Below are 13057 nucleotides of genomic sequence, written 5' to 3'. Positions count from 1 at the left end.
ATACTCTCACTTAAGTCATGTATTTGAAGTTACTCATGTTCAACTGAATGCTGAAACAAAAAAAGATTTTATGCACTGCCCTGTTTGTGATCAATGTGAATTGATGTCACCAATGCAGTAAGCCAATGAGCGAGTACAACAATAAGGACTTGTATACAGACATATGCAAAAACAAAAAAATGCCACAACCTTTTGGAAAATACAGTCAACTGAGTTGCGTCTCTCCTCTTGACATTCCAATGAAACAGATATGTATGTGGTCAATATGTCAGATCATAGTATCGCTGTCTAATAAAACATGCATGGATATTTATGTCAAATGACTTATGATCTAATTCAATAATAAAATCACCCCTTGGTTAACATTTACATTTTAGTCATTTAGCAGATGCTGTAATCCAGAGACATGCCTAACGGCCAGTCTAGAGCAGGGATGGGAAACTGGTCCTTTTGCACGCCTGCGGATGAATTTCCCCCCCAAAAACAAAAACATTCTGCTCAGGGCCCCCAAAAGTCTAGGGCTGTCTCTGACTGCATGTGCGGTTATGGATGTGGGTATGCAGAGCCGTGAGCCACTGCAGCCCCTCATAATGACTTCAGATTTATGGTGGCTCCCACCCACATCAAAGTTGCCCATCCCTGGACTAGAACATCAAAGGAGGAGCAAACATGTTCTAAGGTTTGGGATCTGCAAAAAAAAAATCCCAATTTAATCACATACAGTAACACGCATTTCCAGTTTCCCAAACAACACAGATCATCCGAGTCTCTTTGCAGGTAGAGCAGCAGCTCATCATAACAGGAACTTTCATCAGAGAATATACATGCAGAACTCCCTCAAAGGGCAACTATCTTAAAGGGTAATACATGTCTTATGACGCTATAGGCTCCCAGGCTGTTCCACCACCAGTTTGTCAAATGTAAACAAGCTTTATGTAAGGCAAAGAGCTAACAAAGAGGAGGAGACAGACTAAGAGCGGTGAAAATCGGCATTAAAGGGATTAGAAACAGAGAAAGTCTGCATTCGGTGAACATCTGTGCCGGTATACAGCACCAATAATGCCACCTGCTTACATGACTCTCAGTCGATTGAGATAGGTCCCCAGTTCAGAAACTATGAGTTACGCAAATTTATTTCAAGTTAGGATTCAGAACTTTCAGGAGCCGTGTGCTACATATGTAGGATCTTAATTTTAGTCAGTTTGCTACAGCAGGAAAATCATCCTCCAGCAACAGGACATTGTGAATTATTATGTGGATTATAATTAATGGACATTTTTGTAAAGGTTGATAAAACACATTTTTTGAATAAATCAAGTTAGAAATGTCTAAATGGAAACAAATTATAGAAGCCTTTTTAAACCTCAAATATACTAAATGGTTGCATTTCCTGCTGTGCTTGTCAATTCTCAGCAACAAAAGACTGATCAAATTAAGATTCTACATCTGTGTAGTAGTAATAGCCATGTTTCAGTGAATTGTTGCCCCACTGGGCACAGATGTCAGTTCAACGTCTAGTTTTGATTTACGTTTAGTGGAGTTGTCAACTAATGTGAATTCAACGTGAAATCAACAACAAAAAAATCACTGTCATTGGATTTAGGCAGAAATTCCCTCACATTGATTACTGTTTGCAAATTCAACCAGTTTCCCACTCTGATTCAACGTCATCACATTGAATTATTTTGTTGAGATGACGTGGAAATCATTTTCTTCAGGCTTGTCACTGCACTGTCAGTGACAGCCAGAGTAATAAGAGTCATCGTCAGTGGCTGAACTGAAATGCACTCCCAGAAAAAGGACAACTGCAGGCTAATTTGTGAGATAACGACACACACTCCCACCCCTTGTCACAGAGAGAAAAGTGCTGCACTCGTTCCCCTGACGTGGCCAGAATAAACCCACGTTTGTCGAAAGGCTCCTGGGGTGTGATATTGGACAAAGTGTGATGGTCATTGTAGGTCTTTGCATGTTTCTGAGTATATATGAGCATAGAGTGCATGAGTGTTGCGAGTCTGTGTGGGTGTCTTTGTGTAGGAGAATAGTTTGTGTAGTGTGTTTGTACAGGGGGCCTGTATGACTGTGTGTGTGTGTGTGTGTGTGTTACTGACTGACTAAGTACAGTAACCTAAAACCTAGGCCATAGAATTACAGCTTTAAAGATCTCTCTCTTTACCAAAACCAACATTTTAGAACATAAATCAGAAAGGGCTGTGTACAAAAAGGTGGTCTTCTTAGCATGCCAGGTCAGGTTTAGGAGGTGATGTGATCAAGCTGTGCTCAGTCACTGGAGTAGTTATATCACTTGCTGCAGGAGAGGACAGGCTCTCCCTGTTCCTTCAAGAGAAAAACAGCTTTTCTATTTCAGTTATTATAATAGCCTGTCCCTTGGGCAAAACAACAGCTTCCCTCGTAGCACCAGTGAAGGACCCCTCTGGCATTGCAGTATCTTGGAAATGTTTAAGGGCTCAGGAAACACTGTGATCCCCTTGTGGCCAAGGTGAAGAACCTCCCACTGCCATTGTTCCTGCCTCAGAGTAGGAGTCCTCAGGCAATTCTATAGTCAGCCCGTATCTCAAGATAACACTCAGGAATCAGAAGATGTGTTTCAATGCGCTGAATCCGGACACGTGGAAACTCTTAGATAGTTATCTTTGATGCTTCTTTGGCAATGCAGCAGCTCTGGTCACCAGCACCTCAGGCGATGCAGTACAGCAGCCTTTGATAAGGAAGGCCCCTCAGGCAATACGGTAATCAAAGGTGTCCTTCTCCATGTAGTCAGTCCAGGTAGAGGAGGGCATGCTGCGGTAAGGGTCGAGCAAGATACGGAAGCAGCGTATGATCAGGAGGCCCAAGACGAGGAAAAGGATGAGGACAAAGATGAAGGCTGCCTTCGCCTCCAATGTCAAAAAAGAGGTTGAGGACAGGTCTGATTCAGAGGCAGTCAGGGTACTGCTCAGGAAATCCTCATCCATCTTGGGCGAAGTTGGGTCACTGATAAACTCTCCCTCCTTCTTCACCCTCACCACCCGTCACACAAGCACTGAGGAGGTCAACTCAGTGTGTTAGGTAGAGGGATAGTGACGCTGCTGGCGGCTGTGGAAAACCAAAGGAGTTATTGTCTTGTAGTGTGTAAGTGAAAGTGGAAAAAATACATTCTCTTTTTTCTATGTTGTTTTCTGTTTTTATCTTATGAAATTGTTTATGCAGGGCTCCCTTGTGAAAGAGACCCTGGTCTCAATGGTGACTCCCTTCTTAAATAAAGGTACAAATTAAAAACCTTTTTTTTTTTTTTTACTTTTCAAAACCTTTAATGTTAATGTTAACCTTTAATGTTTCCAAAAAGAGTTTCAGATAACAAACTGCACATTTGTTGTCGTTCTTTAAAAGCACTATTATTTCCAACTTCAGGAGGTAACCTTCAACTGACAAGAAAATATAAGAAATTCAACAGTTTTTCCTCCTCTCCTTCCTCCCTGTTAGGGCTATTCCTCCCGAACTGCACCATGAGACGCTTGATTTTATTGATTGAAAAAATAAAATTGCCTCCCTCTTTCAGAATAACCTAGCCCTGCTGTGTGCGAGGGCACGTACAGTGGCATGGGGTTAGCACTAAGACCTCATTAGTCTACTGTGAAGACCGAAGAAAAGAGGCTGCCATCCTTTCAGCTCGAGGGCTGGACCAAGTAAATTCACTGCGTGTGTCTCTGAGCATGGTGTGAATGGTGAAGGGTGCAATGTTACGATGCAGTGTGATGTTAGTGATCGTAATACGGAGAAAAACAAGTAGGAAAGTGTGAGTGACAACAGAGCTGTTCTTGTCAATGTGATTACATAATCACGGGGGTGTTGAGCTGTGCCTGATATATGTAAGTATATTGGTATGGATGGAGAGCCCAAAAATATATGTATACATATATTGCTGGGGCGGCAGCGTAGCCTAGTGGTTAGAGTGTTGGAATAGTAACCGAAAGGTTCGAAGATCAAATCCCCAAGCTGACAAGGTACAAATCTGTCCCTGAACAAAGCAGTTAACCCACTGTCATTGAAAATGACATATCTTGAAAACTTGTTTGCTGACATAGAAACCTTTTGGGACAAAATCAACAATGGACTAATGAAACAAATACCAAAATATAGTTTTGGGGTGGAGTTTTCCTTTAAATAATTCTTATTGCAGGCATTGTCTTGCAATATGTTGAGCAGTTCATTGATCCATCAGGGTAGTGTTTTTTTGGCGATGGGAAGAAAGTAATTAGCCCTGGGTGTGTCCCTAGAGGTTCCTAGAGACCTGGAATGCCAGGAGGGTTGAGACAGGAACTGTGGTCCGATAAGGACCCATTCTCATATGAATCCAACTCCAAGAAGGTCAAGAGCAAAACTCACCAAGGGAAATCTTGAGTTTCTTAAGTAGAAGAAAATGAGAATACAAAGTAGGTGCAAGTTGTTACATTTCTGCTATTGAAAAATAGAATGAACCTTTCTCTTTACCAGGAGTGGGTGTGTAGCAGTTTTACAGCAATGCATTATAAAATGAAATGGGATGGTTTAAGGAGAAAATTATGAAGGCTGGACACCTAAGTCCCTGTAATTTCTGTGATATTGATGTATGTATGATGGCTATAGATCAGATTGCTTAGTGGAACAACCGAGCAATCGTATGGTATGTATTCATTTGTGGATTTCTATCAACCATTTCATATTCTATGTTACGAATGATAATGGGTGGTTCGAGCCCTGAATGCTGATTGCCTGAAAGCCGTGGTATATCAGACCGTATACCACGGGTATGACAAAACATGTATTTTTACTGCTCTAAATATGTTGGTAACCAGTTTATTATAGCAATAAGGCACCTCAGAGGTTTGTGGTATATAGCCAATATACCACAACTAAGGGCTGTATCCAGGCACGCCGCGTTGCATCATGCGTAAGACCTGCCCATAGCCGTGGTATATTGGCCATATACCACACCCCCTCGTGCCTTATTGCTTAATTCTAGCTAGGTGGCTAATGTTAGCTAGGCTAGGGGTTAGGATTAAGTTCAGGAGTTAGGTTAAAGGGTTAAGGTTAAGGGAAGGTTTAGCTAAAACGGTTAAGATTAGTTTAGGGTTAGGGTTAGCTCAAAGGGTTAAAGTTAGGGTTAGGAGAAGGGTTAACTAAAAGGGTTAAGATTTGTTTAGGGTTAAGGTTAGCTCAAAGGGTTAGGGGAAGGGTTAGCTAACATGCTAAGTAGTTGCAAAGTAGCTAAAAAGTAGTAAATAGTTGAAAAGTTGCTCATTGGCTAAAATGCTAAAGATGTCCATGATGAAATTTTAACTCGTCACCTTTGGGTTGCTAGGCATTTGCATTATATGCCCACCAACCCACCCACAAACTTACTTTCATCCCCCCTTAAGTAACCTGCTGTCGTATGTAACCATACCAAATGCATCATGTCATACTCATTTACATTATGGTACATCTATCTATGAGACCAGGCTGAGTGAAAGTAAACATGTCATCAACATCGGTCCAATTATGGAAAGGAGCACAACAGTATATGAGGTGCTCGGTTTGTAAAGCCATCCCTCCCATATACAAGTGACATTTTTGCACCATAAACAATGACATTACCCAACTTTTTAGTTGCAGGTTCACTAGTGTACTCAAGTATAGTACAGGCTTTTTTGGGGCATTGAAGAAATGCATTATATTTCACCCCCAAATCTTCCTGTGTTGTCAAAGGCCCAGCAACAGACAGATAATCTCACTGATTCAGAAAAAAAGGGATGAGGTTATGACAGGTTCACTTCTCCTCAAACAGGCAAAACAGACTTGAAAAGAGAGTCGGAGAAAGTTTGACTCAAGTTTGTGTGGTATCACCAACCAAATGACATGGGCTTTGGTGCCTTTCCCAGACATATGACCAGACTCAGAGGAAAGCTACGTAGACACAAGATGGATGATTATTTTGATCAGCTTTTAAACCAAGTCAAACTATGAAGCTGGGATTCAAACACATGCAGAACAAAGAAAAAAAAAATGCAGACTGCCAACTTTGCACTGCACTTGACTTGTATAATGTTTTTGCTAAACATAGGAAGTGAAATCTCCATTGGCCATGTGGTTGTATTATGCATGATTCAATGACAATGAGAACATTTTCATTCAAACATTTTAGAAAATGTATTCAATAACAATGCTTACTATACAGAAACATTTTTGAACAGTGTCCAGGAAACATTCTCGTCTAATGTTTCACAATGACAAAAGGGGAATCCAGACAAAAGAAAGGGCTTGAAACCTATCGTTTTAGTATTGCGGTTCTCAGTGGCTGAGCAGATTTGAGACAGATCCTATGTCACCTACATGGCCTGTTGGACCCATGTAGCTGAGAGATTATCATTGAGACAAAGGAAGGCTTTCAATACCTAGATTCAGGGTTCCCACTGGCAGGCTGTTCAGTAATTTGGAAAAACTGTGATGTGAGAAAACATTACGGGAGAGAAAAATGGCAGAAGAAATTCTAGAGCTCATAGTCTTGTATGTTGTGCTAAAGCAATTGCTGTCAGAATTAGCCTTGAGGCCAGTTTGGCTCGAGGACAGGTCAATCGGGGGAAGAATTTTAAGGTTGAAATGTCCAGGGAAGGTTTGTTTGAATTAGCCTGGCTGTCGTTATCTCAATGGCTTAATGAAATGGAAAATATAATGTTTTCAGACTCCCTAAGCTATTGCACAGAGTACGATTTTGAATGGGCTGACTTTAATGAAACAAAGATATCGCAATGATTGACTTGTTTACCAGCAAAAGGTTGTATTACACAAATTAAAAACATTTTTGAAAGAGCTTCATTGTGTTGTCTGTCAGTTTGATGCTTTCATATCCCTCATGTCAGTGCAAACCAAGTATGTGTTTCAATCAATCCGGTTGTTGAAAGTAAGATACTGCAACAATGTCATAATCCCACATAACTGCCCCCCAACAACAAAAAATTCCACACTACTCTTGCTCAACTAAACATTTTATCTGTATCATCTAAACATTTGAAGTCACTAACAAAACGACTCTGAGATAAATTGATCTAATATTTCGCATTTTAGAAACAGTTATAATTATAATCTAATTAAGTTAGATCTATAAACTTTATATATACACCACCGTATACAACACCTACTCATTCAAGGGTTGTTCTTTATTTTGGCTATTTTCTACATTGTAGAATAATAGCGAAGACGTAAAAACTATGAAATAACACATATGGAATCATGTAGTAACCCAAAAAGTGTTAAACAAATCAAAATCTATTTTACTCTTGGCATTCTCTCAACCAGCTTCACCTGGAATGCTTTTCCAACAGTCTTGAAGGAGTTCCCACATATGCTGAGCACTTGTTGGCTGCTTTTCCTTCACTCTGCGGTCTGACTCATCCCAAACCATCTCAATTAGGTTGTGGTTGGGAGATTGTGGAGGCCAGGTCATCTGATGCAGCACTCCATCACTCTCCTTCTTGGTCAAATAGCCCTTACACAGCCTGGAGGTGTGTTGGGTCATTGTCCTGTTGGAAAATAAATAATAGTCCCACTATGCCCAAACCAGATGGGATGGCGTAGTGCTGCAGAATGCTATGGTAGCCATGCTGGTTAAGTGTGCCTATTTAACTGTTTTGCCTAGTTAAATAAAGTTAAAAAATATATATATATTACCCTGTTGCAGGATAAATGTCTCGCAATGCAGGACATTTTTTAATTGTAGTGTATGTGAGGTTGAAAAAGGCTTCTGAAGTTAGTCATTTCAATTGAGATATTTCAGACTTGATTTTCCCTTACGAAAAAGTATTGTCATGACTGTCTTGATCAGGTCAGGTTACAGGAGACCACAACCCTACAGATTATCGCTCAACCCCAACAGAGGAGGAGAGATCTAGGGGTCTGAAGATGTGGGGGTTTTTATGGCCCCTCACACCCCTGGTAAATCTCAGGCCACAGACAAATTCCTTTGTCCTGTTACTATGGAGAACCAGCCTCAGAACATTAAACATGAACTAAAGGGACTTTGGAACAATGGTGTTCATGACGATAGATGGAATATGAAAATGTACGTCATTTTTGTTCTGTTATTAAAGGTTAATAGATGACATTATTACGAAAAGATTTAATGTGAAGGGTTTTCCTAGTATATGTTTGAGGTTTATACATTGTACGTTGTATGGAAAATATCCAAATCAAAGGGAATGTTTTGGGGAAGATGAAATGTTAAGTTGGTTGTCTAAAATTGGATTTGAGTCAAATCTGGACCTTACCTCATTAACTTGGTACGCCCAGAGAATTGCCCTAAAGGCGGCTACGCCCACTTCTGACCCAAGGGTATAAAACCTGTGAGTATAGAACTTACAGCAGGGCTACATGACCCCAGCAACGTTCTGGGTTCGTTTACCTTTTTAGACCTCGCTGCAGCTGGGGTCACGTAGCCCTGCTGTAAATTCTATACTCACAGGTTTTATATTAACCTGTGAGTATAGAATTAACCGCAAGTTTGAGGACAAAGCAATCATTTTCTACCCAAGCTACGGATGAGTAGCTGTGTCTAAGTGGGTGAATTCAAGTCGAACCACCTAGCCTCCATCTCCCATCGAATCATGGTATCTAAAGGGTTTCATTCCTATGCTGTGAGCTCTGAGCTACAGAGCTGTCTGTCCTCAGAAGACCCCTTCCAGAGAAAAGGGTGAGGGAACAGACTCCTAAGCCAAAAAGGACACTGACACCGGGATGACGAGCAGGGAGGTGCACAGTAGAAGTGCGTCATCGAACAGCGGAGCGATCCACGCAGAGAATCCTCGGAGATCATCCCCACGTAATTACATCATTATATTCTGACCCATAAGAACGGCAGTTTGGGGCAAGGCTAGGGTTAGAATAGCATAGCTGACAAATTCATCCAAATGTATATTTCTCTTGTGTACTTTCTTTTTTCTCTCTCTTTTGAAATTCCCATTGTGGGTAACACGCGTCATAGTGTGTTGGCCCGTTATACTAAGTTCTAATCAATAGCCTATAATGTGTTTTGTCTATGTGTATCTTTTACCATCATTTTAGCTTTTTAGTAAATAAATATTCAACTAAGATTGGTGTGGTACGAATTCATTGGTGGGACCCGGGTCCGTGCAGTTTCGCGGGTTATACGACGTTCAGAACGAGATTGTTAGAGGCAACTGGTTAATTAGCGGATGTTGTAAAATCGATATTCTGATATTCTTTGAGTTCATTTGGGAAATAGAAACTCAATAAAAACTAGTTTTCCCATGGTGCCCCAGGTTAATGAGTTAATAATTGCTTGATTCAGTTAATCACGTAATTAGAAACTTGTAATCATTCGATGAGCAACAGTCGTCACATTAACTAATACAACGTCACGACAGTATCAACCCCTACAACAATATTCATTAATTATAATCCAAATAATAATGCATATTTCTTGTTGATGCAGGATTATTTTCCTGCTGTAGCAAACTGCCTCAAATTAACATCCTACATCTGTATATTCAATTGCACAGAATTTTATTTCTGGACATTTACTCTCAAAGCTTGGGAGAAATGTTAACTTGTCAGCGATAAATCTTATTTGTGGGGATATATCCATATATGCACCCCATTATTTTTTATTTCTACTTTGCACATTCTTCCATTGCAAAACTACCATTCCAGTATTTTACTTGCTATATTGTACTTACTTTGCCATCATGGCCTTTTTTGCCTTTACCTCCCTTCTCACCTCATTTGCTCACATTGTATATAGACTTGTTTATACTGCATTATTGACTGTATGTTTGTTTTTACTCCATGTGTAACTCTGTGTCGTTTTATCTGTCGAACTGCTTTGCTTTATCTTGGCCAGGTCGCAATTGTAAATGAGAACTTGTTCTCAACTTGCCTACCTGGTTAAATAAAGGTAAAATAAAAAATAAAATAAAAAAAATATATCCCAGAATATGGCCAGTACTATTAACTTGCAGAAACTTGAAATTATAGCTAGCTTTTAAGCAAAAATGATATTTTGGACAAATATTACTATTAATCCTCCACCTGTAATCGTTAACTCAAAAGATTATTAAGCAGCACGCTTGACATAAAAGTGTTTACTCACCAAAATGCCAAAGAGATCTAGCTTCTTACGTAATAGTAGGCAACAGAAGTCTGACCTTTTGTATGCTTCATAATGTTCCACTGTCTGGGAGCAACAGGATCATGAGCAGGTGGTATTGTATTGCATAGGCAGGTGGGTGTATAAATCGTGCTATTATTACTGTCTTTTCCCATAGTCCCCAGTGTGCCCCGTGCTCCCCAGTGTGTGGCTGCTTTGTCATGCAGACGTTACTGGCGATAAAGCTGGGGCCCCAGTGCCAGCGGTCTGGAGTGCTCCACTGAGGCAAGTCAGTCTCTGATCCATGGTCACGCTTTGTGGCGTCATGGTGATGGGGAAATGGGAGTTGAAGGGGGTCGCCAGGGAGCCGTAGACCTAAGCAGGCGCCACAGGGCACCTGGGCATGTTCCAAAACAGCCAACAGCCCTATGCAGATTTATGTTTACGTCTGGCTCTCTCTCTGTTTGTCTTGTCTCTGTTTTGTCTGTTTGTAAGTCTATGTTTGTCTTTTTCTTTTTCTATCACTGTTAATGTTTTTCTCTTCGTATTTTAGATTTCTCTTTGTTTCTGTTTAGCTTTCCCTGTTCACGTTTACATTTGTCTGTTTCTATTAATCAGTCTGTTTGTGTCTCCCTGTGAAACTGTCCCTACGTCTATCTGTCCATCAGTCAGTCTGTTTGTTTTCCCCTCTACTGTCTGTCTCTTTCCATTTCAACCACTTCCTTACCCCCACAGTTGATCAGACCCCACGTTCCCCATCCTCGTCAGTCTTTGTCGCTATCTATTCATCTGGTAACCTCTTACCCCAATGCAATATACCCTTCTGTGTTCCCAGCCTATTTATTCATAACTCTACTCCTCTGTCACTTTGTCACCCAATGCAGCGCCTCTCTCGCCTCTGTCTGCCTTTCAGAGGCCACTTATGGGTTCCTTGTCAGGTAATCCATCAAAGTTCTTTCTCCAAATGATATTTTGTCAATGCTGCCTCAAAAACCCATGGTGTGACAGAGTGACAGCCTCAATATTTGAACCCTTTGCTCCTTAAAACCTCTAGTGACTCCCCATCCCGCATGAGGGAGCGTAATCATCGACTGACACTAATTAACATAACGCAACGTACATAAATATTCCTAGAAAATATTCCTATTCATGAAAATCACAAGTGAAATATATTGAGACACAGCTTAGCCTTTTGTTAATCACCCTGTTATCTCAGATGTTCAAAATATGCTTTACAGCCAAAGCTAGACAATCATTTGTGTAAGTTTATCGATAGCCTAGCATAGCATTTTGTCCAGCTAGCAGCAGGTATCTTGGTCACGGAAATCAGAAAAGCGATCAAATTAAATCGTTCACCTTTGATGAGCTTCGGATGTTTTCACTCACGAGACTCCCAGTTAGATAGCCAATATAACAAACTTCATTCACTCTCCTCAGGACTTTAAATGGCCCCACAAACCGCGGGCCCAGCTTCCGGCAGGGCAGGCGAAGGGGCAGGTTTTGGGTCGAGAGCCAGAACCGGTCCCCCGTTGCGAACCCCGGGGCCTCACTGCGCTGGCTTTCTGGTGCAGCATGGCCCGCTGGAGGTGAACCTGGGCGGCGTCCCATGTCTCCTCCACGCGCCTGAACCAGTCGTCCACCGCAGGAGCCTCGGTCTGACTCTGATGCCAAGGCGCCAGAACAGGCTGGTACCCCCAGTACGCACTGGAAGGGGGAGAGGTTAGTGGAGGAGTGGCAGAGCGAGTTCTGAGCCATCTCGGCCCAGGGCACGAATGCTGCCCACTCCCTGGCCGATAGTGGCAATACGACTGCAGAAACCTGCCCACATCCTAGTTCACTCCATGAATGCCTTCCAGACCCTCGAAGTGAACTGGGGACATCGAGCAGACACTATATCCTCAGGCAACCCGTAGTGCCGGAAGATGTAAACAAGGCCTCCGCAGTCTGTAGGGCTGTAGGGAGACCGTGCAGAGCGAGGAGACGGCAGGACTTAGAGAACCGACCCACAATGAGCAGGATCGCAGTGTTTCCCTGTGAGGGGGGACGATCGGTAAGAAAATCCACCGACAGGTGTGACCAAGGCTGCTGTGGAACGGGTAAGGGGTGTAGCTTCCCTCTGGGCAGCTGCCTAGGAGCCTTACACTGAGCGCACACCGAGCAGGAGGAAACATAAACCCTTACGTCCTTGGCCAAGGTAGGCCACCAGTACTTCCCAACCAAACAGCGCACCGTCCCGTCCGACCGATCCCAGGATGACCAGAGGAGGGTGACGTGTGGGCCCAATAGATCAACCCGTCAAGGACAACAGACGGAACGTACAGACGCCCAGCGGGACACTGGAGGGGAGCGGGCTCTGCGCGTAACTCCTGCTCAATGTCTGCGTCCAGCTCCCACACTACCGGCGCCACCAGACAGGAGGCTGGGAGTTTGGGAGTGGAATCCATGCGCCGCTCCTCTGTGTCATACAGAGTGCTTCTGCCATCACGTTCTGGGAACCTGGTCTGTAGGAAAGGGAAAAAACCAAACAGGTGAAAAACATGGCCCACTTGCCTGGCGAAGGTTCAGTCTCCTCGCTGCCCAGATGTACTCCAGATTGCGGTGGCCAGTTCAGATGAGAAAAGGGTGTTTAGCCCCCTCAAGCCAATGTCTCCATGCCTTCAGAGCCTTGACAACAGCCAACAGCTCCTGGTCCCCCAAGTCATAGTTTCTCTCCGCCGGGCTGAGCTTCTTCGAGAAGAAGGCACAGGTGCGGAGCTTCGGTGGCTTACCCGAGTGCTGAGAGAGCACGGCTCCTATCCTTGCTTTGGACGCGTCCACCTCCACTATGAATGATCCGGATGGGCAAGCACGGGAGCCGAGGTAAACAGAGCCCTCAGGTGACCAAAATCCCTGTCCGCCTCAGCCGATCACTGCAAGCGTACAGGGCCCCCCTTCAGC

The 13057-nt window shown here is 42.8% G+C and overlaps 1 long non-coding RNA gene across 1 annotated transcript in view; it reads right to left on the bottom strand.

Moving 5' to 3' along the window:
• Positions 1–859: 859 nt before the first annotated feature.
• Positions 860–13057, bottom strand: part of LOC116353402 (uncharacterized) — a 28892-nt gene continuing 16694 nt past the window's right edge. The window contains exon 4 of the long non-coding RNA XR_004202854.1: positions 860–3096. This is a non-coding gene — a long non-coding RNA (uncharacterized LOC116353402). The remainder of the gene's footprint in view (positions 3097–13057) is intronic.

The sequence above is a fragment of the Oncorhynchus kisutch genome, linkage group LG14 (genome assembly GCF_002021735.2).
Source record: "Oncorhynchus kisutch isolate 150728-3 linkage group LG14, Okis_V2, whole genome shotgun sequence".
NCBI lineage: Eukaryota > Metazoa > Chordata > Actinopteri > Salmoniformes > Salmonidae > Oncorhynchus > Oncorhynchus kisutch.
The sequence above is the reverse complement of the archived record's forward strand: the minus strand, read 5'-3'. Positions and strand labels throughout refer to the sequence as shown.